Below are 23,265 nucleotides of genomic sequence, written 5' to 3'. Positions count from 1 at the left end.
GTAAACACAACACGTCAGGTGTGTAACAAAGCGATGGAAACAAGGAAGTCTCTTTTCTGTGAATGTAGTGATGCAACAACGAATTCACTGAGGGCTACCCGTTTCCTGCAATTAGTAATTTATTGAAACTGCCGCTATTACGCGTCTGTCAATGTAGAACTGTGTGTGTTACAGAAGGCACTGTTCGGATATTTTGTCAGTGAGTAGGGAGAAATTGTGTTTTTAATTACACTTGTTACAGATGTTATTTCCATTCCATTCGAAACCTATCTGTTCTCACTCCAAGGGCGCCCATACGACAGACAGTTTGTACAGGGGGTGGGGGACGGCTGAATCTGGAGGTATGGTGTACTTTTTAATATTTTGGAAGACGAATAGCGAGCTTGTAAAGAGGCCATAAACAGATTTGAAGTTCCGAACCTGGTAAAGACGTGTGTAATACAGACCTTTTGACTCGATTTCTTGCAAGAAAAACACCTGATAACATTGCGTTTTCTACTTTCCCTGGGAGCCCCGAGTACAGGCGAAACACAACACCTGCGACGACAAGACATTCCTTACAGAAAGTAAACGCTCACTGTCGTGGCCTAATAAACAGCCTACAGCGGTTCTCGTCCCATCACCGAATTTGAGCAACGCTGGCCCTCGTTGTCAGTGTGGCCGCCTGGGAGCACAAGTGGCTGTTGCCTAGAATTTCTCTTCCCCGTTTTCGGTACAGTTGGCCACGTCATTTCACATCCCCGCAAGCTCCTCAAGTGCCGCAAGTCTGCAAGTCTCGGGACGCTACGCTAGACGCTTGCTGCCGGCCCCCTCATGTACCTGGCCACAGACGACAAAGCGTTCGGCTGGGCGACGCCTCGTGTACGCCGGCTCGCGCCACCGCGGTCGCCGCGCGTGCAGGGAATGCCGCGCCGTCCAATTGCGTTTGGCGCGCATTCCCCTGATGGACAGAGAAAGCCAAAAGTCGCCGTTCGGCCATTAATGTGGATGTCGTACCAGAGTTAGACCGCTTGTGCCATCTCGCGGCTGCCGCTGCTACTACTGGTGCGCGTCCCCCGCGCTTATCGAACAGACAGTGTGCTCTGGCTCTGGGTTTGACGCCAGGTCGACGCAGACGTGTGGTACGCGCGTAGCGCGAGTGCTGCTGCGTTTGGCAGTCCCTTGCGGAACACGTTGCTGGCCGAGTGCTCAGACGCACTAGTTACCGACTGCTACCACAGAATACTGCGTTTGCAATTGAAATAGACACCGGGACAGCGCGAACGCAAGTCCCGACTACCAAAAATTATGCGCCCGAGTTACTCACATTTGGAGTAATCGCGGGGGTCAGCTCGACCGAAGTGCAATGGAAGGGCCTCACCCCGGAGGAACCGCCTTCATGATCACGGTATCCCCTACGCCAGGTAAGTATGCATTCGTCGCGCCACAGGCGAGAATTTGTAGTGCCTCGCGCTATCGAGATGTAACGAGAGCTCCTGACGTTTCCGCAATCGGCGAACAGAATGGTGGCCGTCCATGTACCTGTCTCCTTACAAGAGAGCTATTGGCTGTCGAGTTAGATGGCAGACAGTCGCAACAACGCTCCTCTGCCGAGAAAAACGATGCATTTTGTGCGAGCAGCACCATACGGCTCGCGGCGCCGGCCGCTGCTGGGGTTAATTTACCGTTCCCTCCGGAAGATGGCGGGCCAAGTCCGGGTTGCCGCCTCCGGGCCCTCCTCTCCGTCTCCAACGAGCCCTCTTCCTCGGCTGTTGAAACCGCGAATGCGATCTGCGGAATGAGTGCTTTTTGCAGCCACAATGCAAGCCACACTTTACTTTCGCTCCTTCCAGGAGAGCCCTTAGTGCTAGCAAATACGGCAGCATTGTCACGCGCGGTCGACTGTCGCCGAGCAACTGAAGGACCACAGCTCAGACTGTCAGATGTTCTAAGAGAGCTGGATGCACTCGTGAGTGTTGTGCGCGACGAACAAACAGGACGTCAGTGAACTCCAAGAACGAACATCAGCCAGCACGTTCGACATTCGACGCCGAGTAACAGAAGACACTTAAAAGGTAACACTTCTTTTTGCTTCTCCTTCCGAGTAGGACGTGGAAAGCTCGATCGAATATTTGTGCAAATTTTCATTCGGAATATGGACATATTTTCTTCGCGCATAAGAGAGAAAAATAAAGTCTCATCCATGACAACATTTCAGCTGTGTCGGGTTGATTTCGAAGATGCAGATTAATTGTGCGGTATTTGGTAAACGATTGATACCTTGTAGCAATCTTGGCTTAGACGTGGATTAGGTAAAGATAAAACTAAATTGCTTTTTGTTTGTAAACACAACACGTCAGGTGTGTAACAAAGCGATGGGAAACAAGGAAGTCTCTTTTCTGTGAATGTAGTGATGCAACAACGAATTCACTGAGGGCTACCCGTTTCTGCAATTAGTAATTTATTGAAACTGCCGCTATTACGCGTCTGTCAATGTAGAACTGTGTGTGTTACAGAAGGCACTGTTCGGATATTTTGTCAGTGAGTAGGGAGAAATTGTGTTTTTAATTACACTTGTTACAGATGTTATTTCCATTCCATTCGAAACCTATCTGTTCTCACTCCAAGGGCGCCCATACGACAGACAGTTTGTACAGGGGGTGGGGGACGGCTGAATCTGGAGGTATGGTGTACTTTTAATATTTTGGAAGACGAATAGCGAGCTTGTAAAGAGGCCATAAACAGATTTGAAGTTCCGAACCTGGTAAAGACGTGTGTAATACAGACCTTTTGACTCGATTTCTTGCAAGAAAAACACCTGATAACATTGCGTTTTCTACTTTCCCTGGGAGCCCCGAGTACAGGCGAAACACAACACCTGCGACGACAAGACATTCCTTACAGAAAGTAAACGCTCACTGTCGTGGCCTAATAAACAGCCTACAGCGGTTCTCGTCCCATCACCGAATTTGAGCAACGCTGGCCCTCGTTGTCAGTGTGGCCGCCTGGGAGCACAAGTGGCTGTTGCCTAGAATTTCTCTTCCCCGTTTTCGGTACAGTTGGCCACGTCATTTCACATCCCCGCAAGCTCCTCAAGTGCCGCAAGTCTGCAAGTCTCGGGACGCTACGCTAGACGCTTGCTGCCGGCCCCCTCATGTACCTGGCCACAGACGACAAAGCGTTCGGCTGGGCGACGCCTCGTGTACGCCGGCTCGCGCCACCGCGGTCGCCGCGCGTGCAGGGAATGCCGCGCCGTCCAATTGCGTTTGGCGCGCATTCCCCTGATGGACAGAGAAAGCCAAAAGTCGCCGTTCGGCCATTAATGTGGATGTCGTACCAGAGTTAGACCGCTTGTGCCATCTCGCGGCTGCCGCTGCTACTACTGGTGCGCGTCCCCCGCGCTTATCGAACAGACAGTGTGCTCTGGCTCTGGGTTTGACGCCAGGTCGACGCAGACGTGTGGTACGCGCGTAGCGCGAGTGCTGCTGCGTTTGGCAGTCCCTTGCGGAACACGTTGCTGGCCGAGTGCTCAGACGCACTAGTTACCGACTGCTACCACAGAATACTGCGTTTGCAATTGAAATAGACACCGGGACAGCGCGAACGCAAGTCCCGACTACCAAAAATTATGCGCCCGAGTTACTCACATTTGGAGTAATCGCGGGGGTCAGCTCGACCGAAGTGCAATGGAAGGGCCTCACCCCGGAGGAACCGCCTTCATGATCACGGTATCCCCTACGCCAGGTAAGTATGCATTCGTCGCGCCACAGGCGAGAATTTGTAGTGCCTCGCGCTATCGAGATGTAACGAGAGCTCCTGACGTTTCCGCAATCGGCGAACAGAATGGTGGCCGTCCATGTACCTGTCTCCTTACAAGAGAGCTATTGGCTGTCGAGTTAGATGGCAGACAGTCGCAACAACGCTCCTCTGCCGAGAAAAACGATGCATTTTGTGCGAGCAGCACCATACGGCTCGCGGCGCCGGCCGCTGCTGGGGTTAATTTACCGTTCCCTCCGGAAGATGGCGGGCCAAGTCCGGGTTGCCGCCTCCGGGCCCTCCTCTCCGTCTCCAACGAGCCCTCTTCCTCGGCTGTTGAAACCGCGAATGCGATCTGCGGAATGAGTGCTTTTTGCAGCCACAATGCAAGCCACACTTTACTTTCGCTCCTTCCAGGAGAGCCCTTAGTGCTAGCAAATACGGCAGCATTGTCACGCGCGGTCGACTGTCGCCGAGCAACTGAAGGACCACAGCTCAGACTGTCAGATGTTCTAAGAGAGCTGGATGCACTCGTGAGTGTTGTGCGCGACGAACAAACAGGACGTCAGTGAACTCCAAGAACGAACATCAGCCAGCACGTTCGACATTCGACGCCGAGTAACAGAAGACACTTAAAAGGTAACACTTCTTTTTGCTTCTCCTTCCGAGTAGGACGTGGAAAGCTCGATCGAATATTTGTGCAAATTTTCATTCGGAATATGGACATATTTTCTTCGCGCATAAGAGAGAAAAATAAAGTCTCATCCATGACAACATTTCAGCTGTGTCGGGTTGATTTCGAAGATGCAGATTAATTGTGCGGTATTTGGTAAACGATTGATACCTTGTAGCAATCTTGGCTTAGACGTGGATTAGGTAAAGATAAAACTAAATTGCTTTTTGTTTGTAAACACAACACGTCAGGTGTGTAACAAAGCGATGGGAAACAAGGAAGTCTCTTTTCTGTGAATGTAGTGATGCAACAACGAATTCACTGAGGGCTACCCGTTTCTGCAATTAGTAATTTATTGAAACTGCCGCTATTACGCGTCTGTCAATGTAGAACTGTGTGTGTTACAGAAGGCACTGTTCGGATATTTTGTCAGTGAGTAGGGAGAAATTGTGTTTTTAATTACACTTGTTACAGATGTTATTTCCATTCCATTCGAAACCTATCTGTTCTCACTCCAAGGGCGCCCATACGACAGACAGTTTGTACAGGGGGTGGGGGACGGCTGAATCTGGAGGTATGGTGTACTTTTAATATTTTGGAAGACGAATAGCGAGCTTGTAAAGAGGCCATAAACAGATTTGAAGTTCCGAACCTGGTAAAGACGTGTGTAATACAGACCTTTTGACTCGATTTCTTGCAAGAAAAACACCTGATAACATTGCGTTTTCTACTTTCCCTGGGAGCCCCGAGTACAGGCGAAACACAACACCTGCGACGACAAGACATTCCTTACAGAAAGTAAACGCTCACTGTCGTGGCCTAATAAACAGCCTACAGCGGTTCTCGTCCCATCACCGAATTTGAGCAACGCTGGCCCTCGTTGTCAGTGTGGCCGCCTGGGAGCACAAGTGGCTGTTGCCTAGAATTTCTCTTCCCCGTTTTCGGTACAGTTGGCCACGTCATTTCACATCCCCGCAAGCTCCTCAAGTGCCGCAAGTCTGCAAGTCTCGGGACGCTACGCTAGACGCTTGCTGCCGGCCCCCTCATGTACCTGGCCACAGACGACAAAGCGTTCGGCTGGGCGACGCCTCGTGTACGCCGGCTCGCGCCACCGCGGTCGCCGCGCGTGCAGGGAATGCCGCGCCGTCCAATTGCGTTTGGCGCGCATTCCCCTGATGGACAGAGAAAGCCAAAAGTCGCCGTTCGGCCATTAATGTGGATGTCGTACCAGAGTTAGACCGCTTGTGCCATCTCGCGGCTGCCGCTGCTACTACTGGTGCGCGTCCCCCGCGCTTATCGAACAGACAGTGTGCTCTGGCTCTGGGTTTGACGCCAGGTCGACGCAGACGTGTGGTACGCGCGTAGCGCGAGTGCTGCTGCGTTTGGCAGTCCCTTGCGGAACACGTTGCTGGCCGAGTGCTCAGACGCACTAGTTACCGACTGCTACCACAGAATACTGCGTTTGCAATTGAAATAGACACCGGGACAGCGCGAACGCAAGTCCCGACTACCAAAAATTATGCGCCCGAGTTACTCACATTTGGAGTAATCGCGGGGGTCAGCTCGACCGAAGTGCAATGGAAGGGCCTCACCCCGGAGGAACCGCCTTCATGATCACGGTATCCCCTACGCCAGGTAAGTATGCATTCGTCGCGCCACAGGCGAGAATTTGTAGTGCCTCGCGCTATCGAGATGTAACGAGAGCTCCTGACGTTTCCGCAATCGGCGAACAGAATGGTGGCCGTCCATGTACCTGTCTCCTTACAAGAGAGCTATTGGCTGTCGAGTTAGATGGCAGACAGTCGCAACAACGCTCCTCTGCCGAGAAAAACGATGCATTTTGTGCGAGCAGCACCATACGGCTCGCGGCGCCGGCCGCTGCTGGGGTTAATTTACCGTTCCCTCCGGAAGATGGCGGGCCAAGTCCGGGTTGCCGCCTCCGGGCCCTCCTCTCCGTCTCCAACGAGCCCTCTTCCTCGGCTGTTGAAACCGCGAATGCGATCTGCGGAATGAGTGCTTTTTGCAGCCACAATGCAAGCCACACTTTACTTTCGCTCCTTCCAGGAGAGCCCTTAGTGCTAGCAAATACGGCAGCATTGTCACGCGCGGTCGACTGTCGCCGAGCAACTGAAGGACCACAGCTCAGACTGTCAGATGTTCTAAGAGAGCTGGATGCACTCGTGAGTGTTGTGCGCGACGAACAAACAGGACGTCAGTGAACTCCAAGAACGAACATCAGCCAGCACGTTCGACATTCGACGCCGGAGTAACAGAAGACACTTAAAAGGTAACACTTCTTTTTGCTTCTCCTTCCGAGTAGGACGTGGAAAGCTCGATCGAATATTTGTGCAAATTTTCATTCGGAATATGGACATATTTTCTTCGCGCATAAGAGAGAAAAATAAAGTCTCATCCATGACAACATTTCAGCTGTGTCGGGTTGATTTCGAAGATGCAGATTAATTGTGCGGTATTTGGTAAACGATTGATACCTTGTAGCAATCTTGGCTTAGACGTGGATTAGGTAAAGATAAAACTAAATTGCTTTTTGTTTGTAAACACAACACGTCAGGTGTGTAACAAAGCGATGGGAAACAAGGAAGTCTCTTTTCTGTGAATGTAGTGATGCAACAACGAATTCACTGAGGGCTACCCGTTTCTGCAATTAGTAATTTATTGAAACTGCCGCTATTACGCGTCTGTCAATGTAGAACTGTGTGTGTTACAGAAGGCACTGTTCGGATATTTTGTCAGTGAGTAGGGAGAAATTGTGTTTTTAATTACACTTGTTACAGATGTTATTTCCATTCCATTCGAAACCTATCTGTTCTCACTCCAAGGGCGCCCATACGACAGACAGTTTGTACAGGGGGTGGGGGACGGCTGAATCTGGAGGTATGGTGTACTTTTAATATTTTGGAAGACGAATAGCGAGCTTGTAAAGAGGCCATAAACAGATTTGAAGTTCCGAACCTGGTAAAGACGTGTGTAATACAGACCTTTTGACTCGATTTCTTGCAAGAAAAACACCTGATAACATTGCGTTTTCTACTTTCCCTGGGAGCCCCGAGTACAGGCGAAACACAACACCTGCGACGACAAGACATTCCTTACAGAAAGTAAACGCTCACTGTCGTGGCCTAATAAACAGCCTACAGCGGTTCTCGTCCCATCACCGAATTTGAGCAACGCTGGCCCTCGTTGTCAGTGTGGCCGCCTGGGAGCACAAGTGGCTGTTGCCTAGAATTTCTCTTCCCCGTTTTCGGTACAGTTGGCCACGTCATTTCACATCCCCGCAAGCTCCTCAAGTGCCGCAAGTCTGCAAGTCTCGGGACGCTACGCTAGACGCTTGCTGCCGGCCCCCTCATGTACCTGGCCACAGACGACAAAGCGTTCGGCTGGGCGACGCCTCGTGTACGCCGGCTCGCGCCACCGCGGTCGCCGCGCGTGCAGGGAATGCCGCGCCGTCCAATTGCGTTTGGCGCGCATTCCCCTGATGGACAGAGAAAGCCAAAAGTCGCCGTTCGGCCATTAATGTGGATGTCGTACCAGAGTTAGACCGCTTGTGCCATCTCGCGGCTGCCGCTGCTACTACTGGTGCGCGTCCCCCGCGCTTATCGAACAGACAGTGTGCTCTGGCTCTGGGTTTGACGCCAGGTCGACGCAGACGTGTGGTACGCGCGTAGCGCGAGTGCTGCTGCGTTTGGCAGTCCCTTGCGGAACACGTTGCTGGCCGAGTGCTCAGACGCACTAGTTACCGACTGCTACCACAGAATACTGCGTTTGCAATTGAAATAGACACCGGGACAGCGCGAACGCAAGTCCCGACTACCAAAAATTATGCGCCCGAGTTACTCACATTTGGAGTAATCGCGGGGGTCAGCTCGACCGAAGTGCAATGGAAGGGCCTCACCCCGGAGGAACCGCCTTCATGATCACGGTATCCCCTACGCCAGGTAAGTATGCATTCGTCGCGCCACAGGCGAGAATTTGTAGTGCCTCGCGCTATCGAGATGTAACGAGAGCTCCTGACGTTTCCGCAATCGGCGAACAGAATGGTGGCCGTCCATGTACCTGTCTCCTTACAAGAGAGCTATTGGCTGTCGAGTTAGATGGCAGACAGTCGCAACAACGCTCCTCTGCCGAGAAAAACGATGCATTTTGTGCGAGCAGCACCATACGGCTCGCGGCGCCGGCCGCTGCTGGGGTTAATTTACCGTTCCCTCCGGAAGATGGCGGGCCAAGTCCGGGTTGCCGCCTCCGGGCCCTCCTCTCCGTCTCCAACGAGCCCTCTTCCTCGGCTGTTGAAACCGCGAATGCGATCTGCGGAATGAGTGCTTTTTGCAGCCACAATGCAAGCCACACTTTACTTTCGCTCCTTCCAGGAGAGCCCTTAGTGCTAGCAAATACGGCAGCATTGTCACGCGCGGTCGACTGTCGCCGAGCAACTGAAGGACCACAGCTCAGACTGTCAGATGTTCTAAGAGAGCTGGATGCACTCGTGAGTGTTGTGCGCGACGAACAAACAGGACGTCAGTGAACTCCAAGAACGAACATCAGCCAGCACGTTCGACATTCGACGCCGAGTAACAGAAGACACTTAAAAGGTAACACTTCTTTTTGCTTCTCCTTCCGAGTAGGACGTGGAAAGCTCGATCGAATATTTGTGCAAATTTTCATTCGGAATATGGACATATTTTCTTCGCGCATAAGAGAGAAAAATAAAGTCTCATCCATGACAACATTTCAGCTGTGTCGGGTTGATTTCGAAGATGCAGATTAATTGTGCGGTATTTGGTAAACGATTGATACCTTGTAGCAATCTTGGCTTAGACGTGGATTAGGTAAAGATAAAACTAAATTGCTTTTTGTTTGTAAACACAACACGTCAGGTGTGTAACAAAGCGATGGGAAACAAGGAAGTCTCTTTTCTGTGAATGTAGTGATGCAACAACGAATTCACTGAGGGCTACCCGTTTCTGCAATTAGTAATTTATTGAAACTGCCGCTATTACGCGTCTGTCAATGTAGAACTGTGTGTGTTACAGAAGGCACTGTTCGGATATTTTGTCAGTGAGTAGGGAGAAATTGTGTTTTTAATTACACTTGTTACAGATGTTATTTCCATTCCATTCGAAACCTATCTGTTCTCACTCCAAGGGCGCCCATACGACAGACAGTTTGTACAGGGGGTGGGGGACGGCTGAATCTGGAGGTATGGTGTACTTTTAATATTTTGGAAGACGAATAGCGAGCTTGTAAAGAGGCCATAAACAGATTTGAAGTTCCGAACCTGGTAAAGACGTGTGTAATACAGACCTTTTGACTCGATTTCTTGCAAGAAAAACACCTGATAACATTGCGTTTTCTACTTTCCCTGGGAGCCCCGAGTACAGGCGAAACACAACACCTGCGACGACAAGACATTCCTTACAGAAAGTAAACGCTCACTGTCGTGGCCTAATAAACAGCCTACAGCGGTTCTCGTCCCATCACCGAATTTGAGCAACGCTGGCCCTCGTTGTCAGTGTGGCCGCCTGGGAGCACAAGTGGCTGTTGCCTAGAATTTCTCTTCCCCGTTTTCGGTACAGTTGGCCACGTCATTTCACATCCCCGCAAGCTCCTCAAGTGCCGCAAGTCTGCAAGTCTCGGGACGCTACGCTAGACGCTTGCTGCCGGCCCCCTCATGTACCTGGCCACAGACGACAAAGCGTTCGGCTGGGCGACGCCTCGTGTACGCCGGCTCGCGCCACCGCGGTCGCCGCGCGTGCAGGGAATGCCGCGCCGTCCAATTGCGTTTGGCGCGCATTCCCCTGATGGACAGAGAAAGCCAAAAGTCGCCGTTCGGCCATTAATGTGGATGTCGTACCAGAGTTAGACCGCTTGTGCCATCTCGCGGCTGCCGCTGCTACTACTGGTGCGCGTCCCCCGCGCTTATCGAACAGACAGTGTGCTCTGGCTCTGGGTTTGACGCCAGGTCGACGCAGACGTGTGGTACGCGCGTAGCGCGAGTGCTGCTGCGTTTGGCAGTCCCTTGCGGAACACGTTGCTGGCCGAGTGCTCAGACGCACTAGTTACCGACTGCTACCACAGAATACTGCGTTTGCAATTGAAATAGACACCGGGACAGCGCGAACGCAAGTCCCGACTACCAAAAATTATGCGCCCGAGTTACTCACATTTGGAGTAATCGCGGGGGTCAGCTCGACCGAAGTGCAATGGAAGGGCCTCACCCCGGAGGAACCGCCTTCATGATCACGGTATCCCCTACGCCAGGTAAGTATGCATTCGTCGCGCCACAGGCGAGAATTTGTAGTGCCTCGCGCTATCGAGATGTAACGAGAGCTCCTGACGTTTCCGCAATCGGCGAACAGAATGGTGGCCGTCCATGTACCTGTCTCCTTACAAGAGAGCTATTGGCTGTCGAGTTAGATGGCAGACAGTCGCAACAACGCTCCTCTGCCGAGAAAAACGATGCATTTTGTGCGAGCAGCACCATACGGCTCGCGGCGCCGGCCGCTGCTGGGGTTAATTTACCGTTCCCTCCGGAAGATGGCGGGCCAAGTCCGGGTTGCCGCCTCCGGGCCCTCCTCTCCGTCTCCAACGAGCCCTCTTCCTCGGCTGTTGAAACCGCGAATGCGATCTGCGGAATGAGTGCTTTTTGCAGCCACAATGCAAGCCACACTTTACTTTCGCTCCTTCCAGGAGAGCCCTTAGTGCTAGCAAATACGGCAGCATTGTCACGCGCGGTCGACTGTCGCCGAGCAACTGAAGGACCACAGCTCAGACTGTCAGATGTTCTAAGAGAGCTGGATGCACTCGTGAGTGTTGTGCGCGACGAACAAACAGGACGTCAGTGAACTCCAAGAACGAACATCAGCCAGCACGTTCGACATTCGACGCCGAGTAACAGAAGACACTTAAAAGGTAACACTTCTTTTTGCTTCTCCTTCCGAGTAGGACGTGGAAAGCTCGATCGAATATTTGTGCAAATTTTCATTCGGAATATGGACATATTTTCTTCGCGCATAAGAGAGAAAAATAAAGTCTCATCCATGACAACATTTCAGCTGTGTCGGGTTGATTTCGAAGATGCAGATTAATTGTGCGGTATTTGGTAAACGATTGATACCTTGTAGCAATCTTGGCTTAGACGTGGATTAGGTAAAGATAAAACTAAATTGCTTTTTGTTTGTAAACACAACACGTCAGGTGTGTAACAAAGCGATGGGAAACAAGGAAGTCTCTTTTCTGTGAATGTAGTGATGCAACAACGAATTCACTGAGGGCTACCCGTTTCTGCAATTAGTAATTTATTGAAACTGCCGCTATTACGCGTCTGTCAATGTAGAACTGTGTGTGTTACAGAAGGCACTGTTCGGATATTTTGTCAGTGAGTAGGGAGAAATTGTGTGTTTTTAATTACACTTGTTACAGATGTTATTTCCATTCCATTCGAAACCTATCTGTTCTCACTCCAAGGGCGCCCATACGACAGACAGTTTGTACAGGGGGTGGGGGACGGCTGAATCTGGAGGTATGGTGTACTTTTAATATTTTGGAAGACGAATAGCGAGCTTGTAAAGAGGCCATAAACAGATTTGAAGTTCCGAACCTGGTAAAGACGTGTGTAATACAGACCTTTTGACTCGATTTCTTGCAAGAAAAACACCTGATAACATTGCGTTTTCTACTTTCCCTGGGAGCCCCGAGTACAGGCGAAACACAACACCTGCGACGACAAGACATTCCTTACAGAAAGTAAACGCTCACTGTCGTGGCCTAATAAACAGCCTACAGCGGTTCTCGTCCCATCACCGAATTTGAGCAACGCTGGCCCTCGTTGTCAGTGTGGCCGCCTGGGAGCACAAGTGGCTGTTGCCTAGAATTTCTCTTCCCCGTTTTCGGTACAGTTGGCCACGTCATTTCACATCCCCGCAAGCTCCTCAAGTGCCGCAAGTCTGCAAGTCTCGGGACGCTACGCTAGACGCTTGCTGCCGGCCCCCTCATGTACCTGGCCACAGACGACAAAGCGTTCGGCTGGGCGACGCCTCGTGTACGCCGGCTCGCGCCACCGCGGTCGCCGCGCGTGCAGGGAATGCCGCGCCGTCCAATTGCGTTTGGCGCGCATTCCCCTGATGGACAGAGAAAGCCAAAAGTCGCCGTTCGGCCATTAATGTGGATGTCGTACCAGAGTTAGACCGCTTGTGCCATCTCGCGGCTGCCGCTGCTACTACTGGTGCGCGTCCCCCGCGCTTATCGAACAGACAGTGTGCTCTGGCTCTGGGTTTGACGCCAGGTCGACGCAGACGTGTGGTACGCGCGTAGCGCGAGTGCTGCTGCGTTTGGCAGTCCCTTGCGGAACACGTTGCTGGCCGAGTGCTCAGACGCACTAGTTACCGACTGCTACCACAGAATACTGCGTTTGCAATTGAAATAGACACCGGGACAGCGCGAACGCAAGTCCCGACTACCAAAAATTATGCGCCCGAGTTACTCACATTTGGAGTAATCGCGGGGGTCAGCTCGACCGAAGTGCAATGGAAGGGCCTCACCCCGGAGGAACCGCCTTCATGATCACGGTATCCCCTACGCCAGGTAAGTATGCATTCGTCGCGCCACAGGCGAGAATTTGTAGTGCCTCGCGCTATCGAGATGTAACGAGAGCTCCTGACGTTTCCGCAATCGGCGAACAGAATGGTGGCCGTCCATGTACCTGTCTCCTTACAAGAGAGCTATTGGCTGTCGAGTTAGATGGCAGACAGTCGCAACAACGCTCCTCTGCCGAGAAAAACGATGCATTTTGTGCGAGCAGCACCATACGGCTCGCGGCGCCGGCCGCTGCTGGGGTTAATTTACCGTTCCCTCCGGAAGATGGCGGGCCAAGTCCGGGTTGCCGCCTCCGGGCCCTCCTCTCCGTCTCCAACGAGCCCTCTTCCTCGGCTGTTGAAACCGCGAATGCGATCTGCGGAATGAGTGCTTTTTGCAGCCACAATGCAAGCCACACTTTACTTTCGCTCCTTCCAGGAGAGCCCTTAGTGCTAGCAAATACGGCAGCATTGTCACGCGCGGTCGACTGTCGCCGAGCAACTGAAGGACCACAGCTCAGACTGTCAGATGTTCTAAGAGAGCTGGATGCACTCGTGAGTGTTGTGCGCGACGAACAAACAGGACGTCAGTGAACTCCAAGAACGAACATCAGCCAGCACGTTCGACATTCGACGCCGAGTAACAGAAGACACTTAAAAGGTAACACTTCTTTTTGCTTCTCCTTCCGAGTAGGACGTGGAAAGCTCGATCGAATATTTGTGCAAATTTTCATTCGGAATATGGACATATTTTCTTCGCGCATAAGAGAGAAAAATAAAGTCTCATCCATGACAACATTTCAGCTGTGTCGGGTTGATTTCGAAGATGCAGATTAATTGTGCGGTATTTGGTAAACGATTGATACCTTGTAGCAATCTTGGCTTAGACGTGGATTAGGTAAAGATAAAACTAAATTGCTTTTTGTTTGTAAACACAACACGTCAGGTGTGTAACAAAGCGATGGGAAACAAGGAAGTCTCTTTTCTGTGAATGTAGTGATGCAACAACGAATTCACTGAGGGCTACCCGTTTCTGCAATTAGTAATTTATTGAAACTGCCGCTATTACGCGTCTGTCAATGTAGAACTGTGTGTGTTACAGAAGGCACTGTTCGGATATTTTGTCAGTGAGTAGGGAGAAATTGTGTTTTTAATTACACTTGTTACAGATGTTATTTCCATTCCATTCGAAACCTATCTGTTCTCACTCCAAGGGCGCCCATACGACAGACAGTTTGTACAGGGGGTGGGGGACGGCTGAATCTGGAGGTATGGTGTACTTTTAATATTTTGGAAGACGAATAGCGAGCTTGTAAAGAGGCCATAAACAGATTTGAAGTTCCGAACCTGGTAAAGACGTGTGTAATACAGACCTTTTGACTCGATTTCTTGCAAGAAAAACACCTGATAACATTGCGTTTTCTACTTTCCCTGGGAGCCCCGAGTACAGGCGAAACACAACACCTGCGACGACAAGACATTCCTTACAGAAAGTAAACGCTCACTGTCGTGGCCTAATAAACAGCCTACAGCGGTTCTCGTCCCATCACCGAATTTGAGCAACGCTGGCCCTCGTTGTCAGTGTGGCCGCCTGGGAGCACAAGTGGCTGTTGCCTAGAATTTCTCTTCCCCGTTTTCGGTACAGTTGGCCACGTCATTTCACATCCCCGCAAGCTCCTCAAGTGCCGCAAGTCTGCAAGTCTCGGGACGCTACGCTAGACGCTTGCTGCCGGCCCCCTCATGTACCTGGCCACAGACGACAAAGCGTTCGGCTGGGCGACGCCTCGTGTACGCCGGCTCGCGCCACCGCGGTCGCCGCGCGTGCAGGGAATGCCGCGCCGTCCAATTGCGTTTGGCGCGCATTCCCCTGATGGACAGAGAAAGCCAAAAGTCGCCGTTCGGCCATTAATGTGGATGTCGTACCAGAGTTAGACCGCTTGTGCCATCTCGCGGCTGCCGCTGCTACTACTGGTGCGCGTCCCCCGCGCTTATCGAACAGACAGTGTGCTCTGGCTCTGGGTTTGACGCCAGGTCGACGCAGACGTGTGGTACGCGCGTAGCGCGAGTGCTGCTGCGTTTGGCAGTCCCTTGCGGAACACGTTGCTGGCCGAGTGCTCAGACGCACTAGTTACCGACTGCTACCACAGAATACTGCGTTTGCAATTGAAATAGACACCGGGACAGCGCGAACGCAAGTCCCGACTACCAAAAATTATGCGCCCGAGTTACTCACATTTGGAGTAATCGCGGGGGTCAGCTCGACCGAAGTGCAATGGAAGGGCCTCACCCCGGAGGAACCGCCTTCATGATCACGGTATCCCCTACGCCAGGTAAGTATGCATTCGTCGCGCCACAGGCGAGAATTTGTAGTGCCTCGCGCTATCGAGATGTAACGAGAGCTCCTGACGTTTCCGCAATCGGCGAACAGAATGGTGGCCGTCCATGTACCTGTCTCCTTACAAGAGAGCTATTGGCTGTCGAGTTAGATGGCAGACAGTCGCAACAACGCTCCTCTGCCGAGAAAAACGATGCATTTTGTGCGAGCAGCACCATACGGCTCGCGGCGCCGGCCGCTGCTGGGGTTAATTTACCGTTCCCTCCGGAAGATGGCGGGCCAAGTCCGGGTTGCCGCCTCCGGGCCCTCCTCTCCGTCTCCAACGAGCCCTCTTCCTCGGCTGTTGAAACCGCGAATGCGATCTGCGGAATGAGTGCTTTTTGCAGCCACAATGCAAGCCACACTTTACTTTCGCTCCTTCCAGGAGAGCCCTTAGTGCTAGCAAATACGGCAGCATTGTCACGCGCGGTCGACTGTCGCCGAGCAACTGAAGGACCACAGCTCAGACTGTCAGATGTTCTAAGAGAGCTGGATGCACTCGTGAGTGTTGTGCGCGACGAACAAACAGGACGTCAGTGAACTCCAAGAACGAACATCAGCCAGCACGTTCGACATTCGACGCCGAGTAACAGAAGACACTTAAAAGGTAACACTTCTTTTTGCTTCTCCTTCCGAGTAGGACGTGGAAAGCTCGATCGAATATTTGTGCAAATTTTCATTCGGAATATGGACATATTTTCTTCGCGCATAAGAGAGAAAAATAAAGTCTCATCCATGACAACATTTCAGCTGTGTCGGGTTGATTTCGAAGATGCAGATTAATTGTGCGGTATTTGGTAAACGATTGATACCTTGTAGCAATCTTGGCTTAGACGTGGATTAGGTAAAGATAAAACTAAATTGCTTTTTGTTTGTAAACACAACACGTCAGGTGTGTAACAAAGCGATGGGAAACAAGGAAGTCTCTTTTCTGTGAATGTAGTGATGCAACAACGAATTCACTGAGGGCTACCCGTTTCTGCAATTAGTAATTTATTGAAACTGCCGCTATTACGCGTCTGTCAATGTAGAACTGTGTGTGTTACAGAAGGCACTGTTCGGATATTTTGTCAGTGAGTAGGGAGAAATTGTGTTTTTAATTACACTTGTTACAGATGTTATTTCCATTCCATTCGAAACCTATCTGTTCTCACTCCAAGGGCGCCCATACGACAGACAGTTTGTACAGGGGGTGGGGGACGGCTGAATCTGGAGGTATGGTGTACTTTTAATATTTTGGAAGACGAATAGCGAGCTTGTAAAGAGGCCATAAACAGATTTGAAGTTCCGAACCTGGTAAAGACGTGTGTAATACAGACCTTTTGACTCGATTTCTTGCAAGAAAAACACCTGATAACATTGCGTTTTCTACTTTCCCTGGGAGCCCCGAGTACAGGCGAAACACAACACCTGCGACGACAAGACATTCCTTACAGAAAGTAAACGCTCACTGTCGTGGCCTAATAAACAGCCTACAGCGGTTCTCGTCCCATCACCGAATTTGAGCAACGCTGGCCCTCGTTGTCAGTGTGGCCGCCTGGGAGCACAAGTGGCTGTTGCCTAGAATTTCTCTTCCCCGTTTTCGGTACAGTTGGCCACGTCATTTCACATCCCCGCAAGCTCCTCAAGTGCCGCAAGTCTGCAAGTCTCGGGACGCTACGCTAGACGCTTGCTGCCGGCCCCCTCATGTACCTGGCCACAGACGACAAAGCGTTCGGCTGGGCGACGCCTCGTGTACGCCGGCTCGCGCCACCGCGGTCGCCGCGCGTGCAGGGAATGCCGCGCCGTCCAATTGCGTTTGGCGCGCATTCCCCTGATGGACAGAGAAAGCCAAAAGTCGCCGTTCGGCCATTAATGTGGATGTCGTACCAGAGTTAGACCGCTTGTGCCATCTCGCGGCTGCCGCTGCTACTACTGGTGCGCGTCCCCCGCGCTTATCGAACAGACAGTGTGCTCTGGCTCTGGGTTTGACGCCAGGTCGACGCAGACGTGTGGTACGCGCGTAGCGCGAGTGCTGCTGCGTTTGGCAGTCCCTTGCGGAACACGTTGCTGGCCGAGTGCTCAGACGCACTAGTTACCGACTGCTACCACAGAATACTGCGTTTGCAATTGAAATAGACACCGGGACAGCGCGAACGCAAGTCCCGACTACCAAAAATTATGCGCCCGAGTTACTCACATTTGGAGTAATCGCGGGGGTCAGCTCGACCGAAGTGCAATGGAAGGGCCTCACCCCGGAGGAACCGCCTTCATGATCACGGTATCCCCTACGCCAGGTAAGTATGCATTCGTCGCGCCACAGGCGAGAATTTGTAGTGCCTCGCGCTATCGAGATGTAACGAGAGCTCCTGACGTTTCCGCAATCGGCGAACAGAATGGTGGCCGTCCATGTACCTGTCTCCTTACAAGAGAGCTATTGGCTGTCGAGTTAGATGGCAGACAGTCGCAACAACGCTCCTCTGCCGAGAAAAACGATGCATTTTGTGCGAGCAGCACCATACGGCTCGCGGCGCCGGCCGCTGCTGGGGTTAATTTACCGTTCCCCTCCGGAAGATGGCGGGCCAAGTCCGGGTTGCCGCCTCCGGGCCCTCCTCTCCGTCTCCAACGAGCCCTCTTCCTCGGCTGTTGAAACCGCGAATGCGATCTGCGGAATGAGTGCTTTTTGCAGCCACAATGCAAGCCACACTTTACTTTCGCTCCTTCCAGGAGAGCCCTTAGTGCTAGCAAATACGGCAGCATTGTCACGCGCGGTCGACTGTCGCCGAGCAACTGAAGGACCACAGCTCAGACTGTCAGATGTTCTAAGAGAGCTGGATGCACTCGTGAGTGTTGTGCGCGACGAACAAACAGGACGTCAGTGAACTCCAAGAACGAACATCAGCCAGCACGTTCGACATTCGACGCCGAGTAACAGAAGACACTTAAAAGGTAACACTTCTTTTTGCTTCTCCTTCCGAGTAGGACGTGGAAAGCTCGATCGAATATTTGTGCAAATTTTCATTCGGAATATGGACATATTTTCTTCGCGCATAAGAGAGAAAAATAAAGTCTCATCCATGACAACATTTCAGCTGTGTCGGGTTGATTTCGAAGATGCAGATTAATTGTGCGGTATTTGGTAAACGATTGATACCTTGTAGCAATCTTGGCTTAGACGTGGATTAGGTAAAGATAAAACTAAATTGCTTTTTGTTTGTAAACACAACACGTCAGGTGTGTAACAAAGCGATGGGAAACAAGGAAGTCTCTTTTCTGTGAATGTAGTGATGCAACAACGAATTCACTGAGGGCTACCCGTTTCTGCAATTAGTAATTTATTGAAACTGCCGCTATTACGCGTCTGTCAATGTAGAACTGTGTGTGTTACAGAAGGCACTGTTCGGATATTTTGTCAGTGAGTAGGGAGAAATTGTGTTTTTAATTACACTTGTTACAGATGTTATTTCCATTCCATTCGAAACCTATCTGTTCTCACTCCAAGGGCGCCCATACGACAGACAGTTTGTACAGGGGGTGGGGGACGGCTGAATCTGGAGGTATGGTGTACTTTTAATATTTTGGAAGACGAATAGCGAGCTTGTAAAGAGGCCATAAACAGATTTGAAGTTCCGAACCTGGTAAAGACGTGTGTAATACAGACCTTTTGACTCGATTTCTTGCAAGAAAAACACCTGATAACATTGCGTTTTCTACTTTCCCTGGGAGCCCCGAGTACAGGCGAAACACAACACCTGCGACGACAAGACATTCCTTACAGAAAGTAAACGCTCACTGTCGTGGCCTAATAAACAGCCTACAGCGGTTCTCGTCCCATCACCGAATTTGAGCAACGCTGGCCCTCGTTGTCAGTGTGGCCGCCTGGGAGCACAAGTGGCTGTTGCCTAGAATTTCTCTTCCCCGTTTTCGGTACAGTTGGCCACGTCATTTCACATCCCCGCAAGCTCCTCAAGTGCCGCAAGTCTGCAAGTCTCGGGACGCTACGCTAGACGCTTGCTGCCGGCCCCCTCATGTACCTGGCCACAGACGACAAAGCGTTCGGCTGGGCGACGCCTCGTGTACGCCGGCTCGCGCCACCGCGGTCGCCGCGCGTGCAGGGAATGCCGCGCCGTCCAATTGCGTTTGGCGCGCATTCCCCTGATGGACAGAGAAAGCCAAAAGTCGCCGTTCGGCCATTAATGTGGATGTCGTACCAGAGTTAGACCGCTTGTGCCATCTCGCGGCTGCCGCTGCTACTACTGGTGCGCGTCCCCCGCGCTTATCGAACAGACAGTGTGCTCTGGCTCTGGGTTTGACGCCAGGTCGACGCAGACGTGTGGTACGCGCGTAGCGCGAGTGCTGCTGCGTTTGGCAGTCCCTTGCGGAACACGTTGCTGGCCGAGTGCTCAGACGCACTAGTTACCGACTGCTACCACAGAATACTGCGTTTGCAATTGAAATAGACACCGGGACAGCGCGAACGCAAGTCCCGACTACCAAAAATTATGCGCCCGAGTTACTCACATTTGGAGTAATCGCGGGGGTCAGCTCGACCGAAGTGCAATGGAACCGCCTTCATGATCACGGTATCCCCTACGCCAGGTAAGTATGCATTCGTCGCGCCACAGGCGAGAATTTGTAGTGCCTCGCGCTATCGAGATGTAACGAGAGCTCCTGACGTTTCCGCAATCGGCGAACAGAATGGTGGCCGTCCATGTACCTGTCTCCTTACAAGAGAGCTATTGGCTGTCGAGTTAGATGGCAGACAGTCGCAACAACGCTCCTCTGCCGAGAAAAACGATGCATTTTGTGCGAGCAGCACCATACGGCTCGCGGCGCCGGCCGCTGCTGGGGTTAATTTACCGTTCCCTCCGGAAGATGGCGGGCCAAGTCCGGGTTGCCGCCTCCGGGCCCTCCTCTCCGTCTCCAACGAGCCCTCTTCCTCGGCTGTTGAAACCGCGAATGCGATCTGCGGAATGAGTGCTTTTTGCAGCCACAATGCAAGCCACACTTTACTTTCGCTCCTTCCAGGAGAGCCCTTAGTGCTAGCAAATACGGCAGCATTGTCACGCGCGGTCGACTGTCGCCGAGCAACTGAAGGACCACAGCTCAGACTGTCAGATGTTCTAAGAGAGCTGGATGCACTCGTGAGTGTTGTGCGCGACGAACAAACAGGACGTCAGTGAACTCCAAGAACGAACATCAGCCAGCACGTTCGACATTCGACGCCGAGTAACAGAAGACACTTAAAAGGTAACACTTCTTTTTGCTTCTCCTTCCGAGTAGGACGTGGAAAGCTCGATCGAATATTTGTGCAAATTTTCATTCGGAATATGGACATATTTTCTTCGCGCATAAGAGAGAAAAATAAAGTCTCATCCATGACAACATTTCAGCTGTGTCGGGTTGATTTCGAAGATGCAGATTAATTGTGCGGTATTTGGTAAACGATTGATACCTTGTAGCAATCTTGGCTTAGACGTGGATTAGGTAAAGATAAAACTAAATTGCTTTTTGTTTGTAAACACAACACGTCAGGTGTGTAACAAAGCGATGGGAAACAAGGAAGTCTCTTTTCTGTGAATGTAGTGATGCAACAACGAATTCACTGAGGGCTACCCGTTTCTGCAATTAGTAATTTATTGAAACTGCCGCTATTACGCGTCTGTCAATGTAGAACTGTGTGTGTTACAGAAGGCACTGTTCGGATATTTTGTCAGTGAGTAGGGAGAAATTGTGTTTTTAATTACACTTGTTACAGATGTTATTTCCATTCCATTCGAAACCTATCTGTTCTCACTCCAAGGGCGCCCATACGACAGACAGTTTGTACAGGGGGTGGGGGACGGCTGAATCTGGAGGTATGGTGTACTTTTAATATTTTGGAAGACGAATAGCGAGCTTGTAAAGAGGCCATAAACAGATTTGAAGTTCCGAACCTGGTAAAGACGTGTGTAATACAGACCTTTTGACTCGATTTCTTGCAAGAAAAACACCTGATAACATTGCGTTTTCTACTTTCCCTGGGAGCCCCGAGTACAGGCGAAACACAACACCTGCGACGACAAGACATTCCTTACAGAAAGTAAACGCTCACTGTCGTGGCCTAATAAACAGCCTACAGCGGTTCTCGTCCCATCACCGAATTTGAGCAACGCTGGCCCTCGTTGTCAGTGTGGCCGCCTGGGAGCACAAGTGGCTGTTGCCTAGAATTTCTCTTCCCCGTTTTCGGTACAGTTGGCCACGTCATTTCACATCCCCGCAAGCTCCTCAAGTGCCGCAAGTCTGCAAGTCTCGGGACGCTACGCTAGACGCTTGCTGCCGGCCCCCTCATGTACCTGGCCACAGACGACAAAGCGTTCGGCTGGGCGACGCCTCGTGTACGCCGGCTCGCGCCACCGCGGTCGCCGCGCGTGCAGGGAATGCCGCGCCGTCCAATTGCGTTTGGCGCGCATTCCCCTGATGGACAGAGAAAGCCAAAAGTCGCCGTTCGGCCATTAATGTGGATGTCGTACCAGAGTTAGACCGCTTGTGCCATCTCGCGGCTGCCGCTGCTACTACTGGTGCGCGTCCCCCGCGCTTATCGAACAGACAGTGTGCTCTGGCTCTGGGTTTGACGCCAGGTCGACGCAGACGTGTGGTACGCGCGTAGCGCGAGTGCTGCTGCGTTTGGCAGTCCCTTGCGGAACACGTTGCTGGCCGAGTGCTCAGACGCACTAGTTACCGACTGCTACCACAGAATACTGCGTTTGCAATTGAAATAGACACCGGGACAGCGCGAACGCAAGTCCCGACTACCAAAAATTATGCGCCCGAGTTACTCACATTTGGAGTAATCGCGGGGGTCAGCTCGACCGAAGTGCAATGGAACCGCCTTCATGATCACGGTATCCCCTACGCCAGGTAAGTATGCATTCGTCGCGCCACAGGCGAGAATTTGTAGTGCCTCGCGCTATCGAGATGTAACGAGAGCTCCTGACGTTTCCGCAATCGGCGAACAGAATGGTGGCCGTCCATGTACCTGTCTCCTTACAAGAGAGCTATTGGCTGTCGAGTTAGATGGCAGACAGTCGCAACAACGCTCCTCTGCCGAGAAAAACGATGCATTTTGTGCGAGCAGCACCATACGGCTCGCGGCGCCGGCCGCTGCTGGGGTTAATTTACCGTTCCCTCCGGAAGATGGCGGGCCAAGTCCGGGTTGCCGCCTCCGGGCCCTCCTCTCCGTCTCCAACGAGCCCTCTTCCTCGGCTGTTGAAACCGCGAATGCGATCTGCGGAATGAGTGCTTTTTGCAGCCACAATGCAAGCCACACTTTACTTTCGCTCCTTCCAGGAGAGCCCTTAGTGCTAGCAAATACGGCAGCATTGTCACGCGCGGTCGACTGTCGCCGAGCAACTGAAGGACCACAGCTCAGACTGTCAGATGTTCTAAGAGAGCTGGATGCACTCGTGAGTGTTGTGCGCGACGAACAAACAGGACGTCAGTGAACTCCAAGAACGAACATCAGCCAGCACGTTCGACATTCGACGCCGAGTAACAGAAGACACTTAAAAGGTAACACTTCTTTTTGCTTCTCCTTCCGAGTAGGACGTGGAAAGCTCGATCGAATATTTGTGCAAATTTTCATTCGGAATATGGACATATTTTCTTCGCGCATAAGAGAGAAAAATAAAGTCTCATCCATGACAACATTTCAGCTGTGTCGGGTTGATTTCGAAGATGCAGATTAATTGTGCGGTATTTGGTAAACGATTGATACCTTGTAGCAATCTTGGCTTAGACGTGGATTAGGTAAAGATAAAACTAAATTGCTTTTTGTTTGTAAACACAACACGTCAGGTGTGTAACAAAGCGATGGGAAACAAGGAAGTCTCTTTTCTGTGAATGTAGTGATGCAACAACGAATTCACTGAGGGCTA

General features: G+C 51.6%; 8 non-coding genes and 2 pseudogenes across 8 annotated transcripts; all 10 read right to left on the bottom strand.

Annotated features, from left to right (window-relative positions):
* Positions 1–1,248: 1,248 nt before the first annotated feature.
* LOC126448603 (U1 spliceosomal RNA) lies at positions 1,249–1,411 on the bottom strand. The gene has a single exon (XR_007584150.1). It is a non-coding gene; the product is annotated as a U1 spliceosomal RNA (small nuclear RNA).
* Positions 1,412–3,568: 2,157 nt separating this feature from the next.
* Positions 3,569–3,731, bottom strand: LOC126448602 (U1 spliceosomal RNA). The gene has a single exon (XR_007584149.1). It is a non-coding gene; the product is annotated as a U1 spliceosomal RNA (small nuclear RNA).
* A 2,157-nt stretch (positions 3,732–5,888) lies between these two features.
* On the bottom strand, positions 5,889–6,051 carry LOC126448601 (U1 spliceosomal RNA). The gene has a single exon (XR_007584148.1). It is a non-coding gene; the product is annotated as a U1 spliceosomal RNA (small nuclear RNA).
* A 2,158-nt stretch (positions 6,052–8,209) lies between these two features.
* On the bottom strand, positions 8,210–8,372 carry LOC126448610 (U1 spliceosomal RNA). The gene has a single exon (XR_007584154.1). It is a non-coding gene; the product is annotated as a U1 spliceosomal RNA (small nuclear RNA).
* Positions 8,373–10,529: 2,157 nt separating this feature from the next.
* Positions 10,530–10,692, bottom strand: LOC126448609 (U1 spliceosomal RNA). The gene has a single exon (XR_007584153.1). It is a non-coding gene; the product is annotated as a U1 spliceosomal RNA (small nuclear RNA).
* A 2,159-nt stretch (positions 10,693–12,851) lies between these two features.
* Positions 12,852–13,014, bottom strand: LOC126448608 (U1 spliceosomal RNA). Its single transcript, XR_007584152.1, has one exon. It is a non-coding gene; the product is annotated as a U1 spliceosomal RNA (small nuclear RNA).
* Positions 13,015–15,171: 2,157 nt separating this feature from the next.
* On the bottom strand, positions 15,172–15,334 carry LOC126448607 (U1 spliceosomal RNA). The gene has a single exon (XR_007584151.1). It is a non-coding gene; the product is annotated as a U1 spliceosomal RNA (small nuclear RNA).
* Positions 15,335–17,491: 2,157 nt separating this feature from the next.
* Positions 17,492–17,654, bottom strand: LOC126448600 (U1 spliceosomal RNA). The gene has a single exon (XR_007584147.1). It is a non-coding gene; the product is annotated as a U1 spliceosomal RNA (small nuclear RNA).
* A 2,158-nt stretch (positions 17,655–19,812) lies between these two features.
* On the bottom strand, positions 19,813–19,956 carry LOC126448606 (U1 spliceosomal RNA; annotated as a pseudogene).
* A 2,157-nt stretch (positions 19,957–22,113) lies between these two features.
* On the bottom strand, positions 22,114–22,257 carry LOC126448605 (U1 spliceosomal RNA; annotated as a pseudogene).
* Between the last annotated feature and the right edge of the window lie 1,008 nt (positions 22,258–23,265).

Source organism: Schistocerca serialis, unplaced genomic scaffold (assembly GCF_023864345.2).
Source record: "Schistocerca serialis cubense isolate TAMUIC-IGC-003099 unplaced genomic scaffold, iqSchSeri2.2 HiC_scaffold_615, whole genome shotgun sequence".
NCBI lineage: Eukaryota > Metazoa > Arthropoda > Insecta > Orthoptera > Acrididae > Schistocerca > Schistocerca serialis.
Note: the sequence above shows the minus strand (reverse complement) of the source record. Positions and strands in the feature narration are given on the sequence as shown.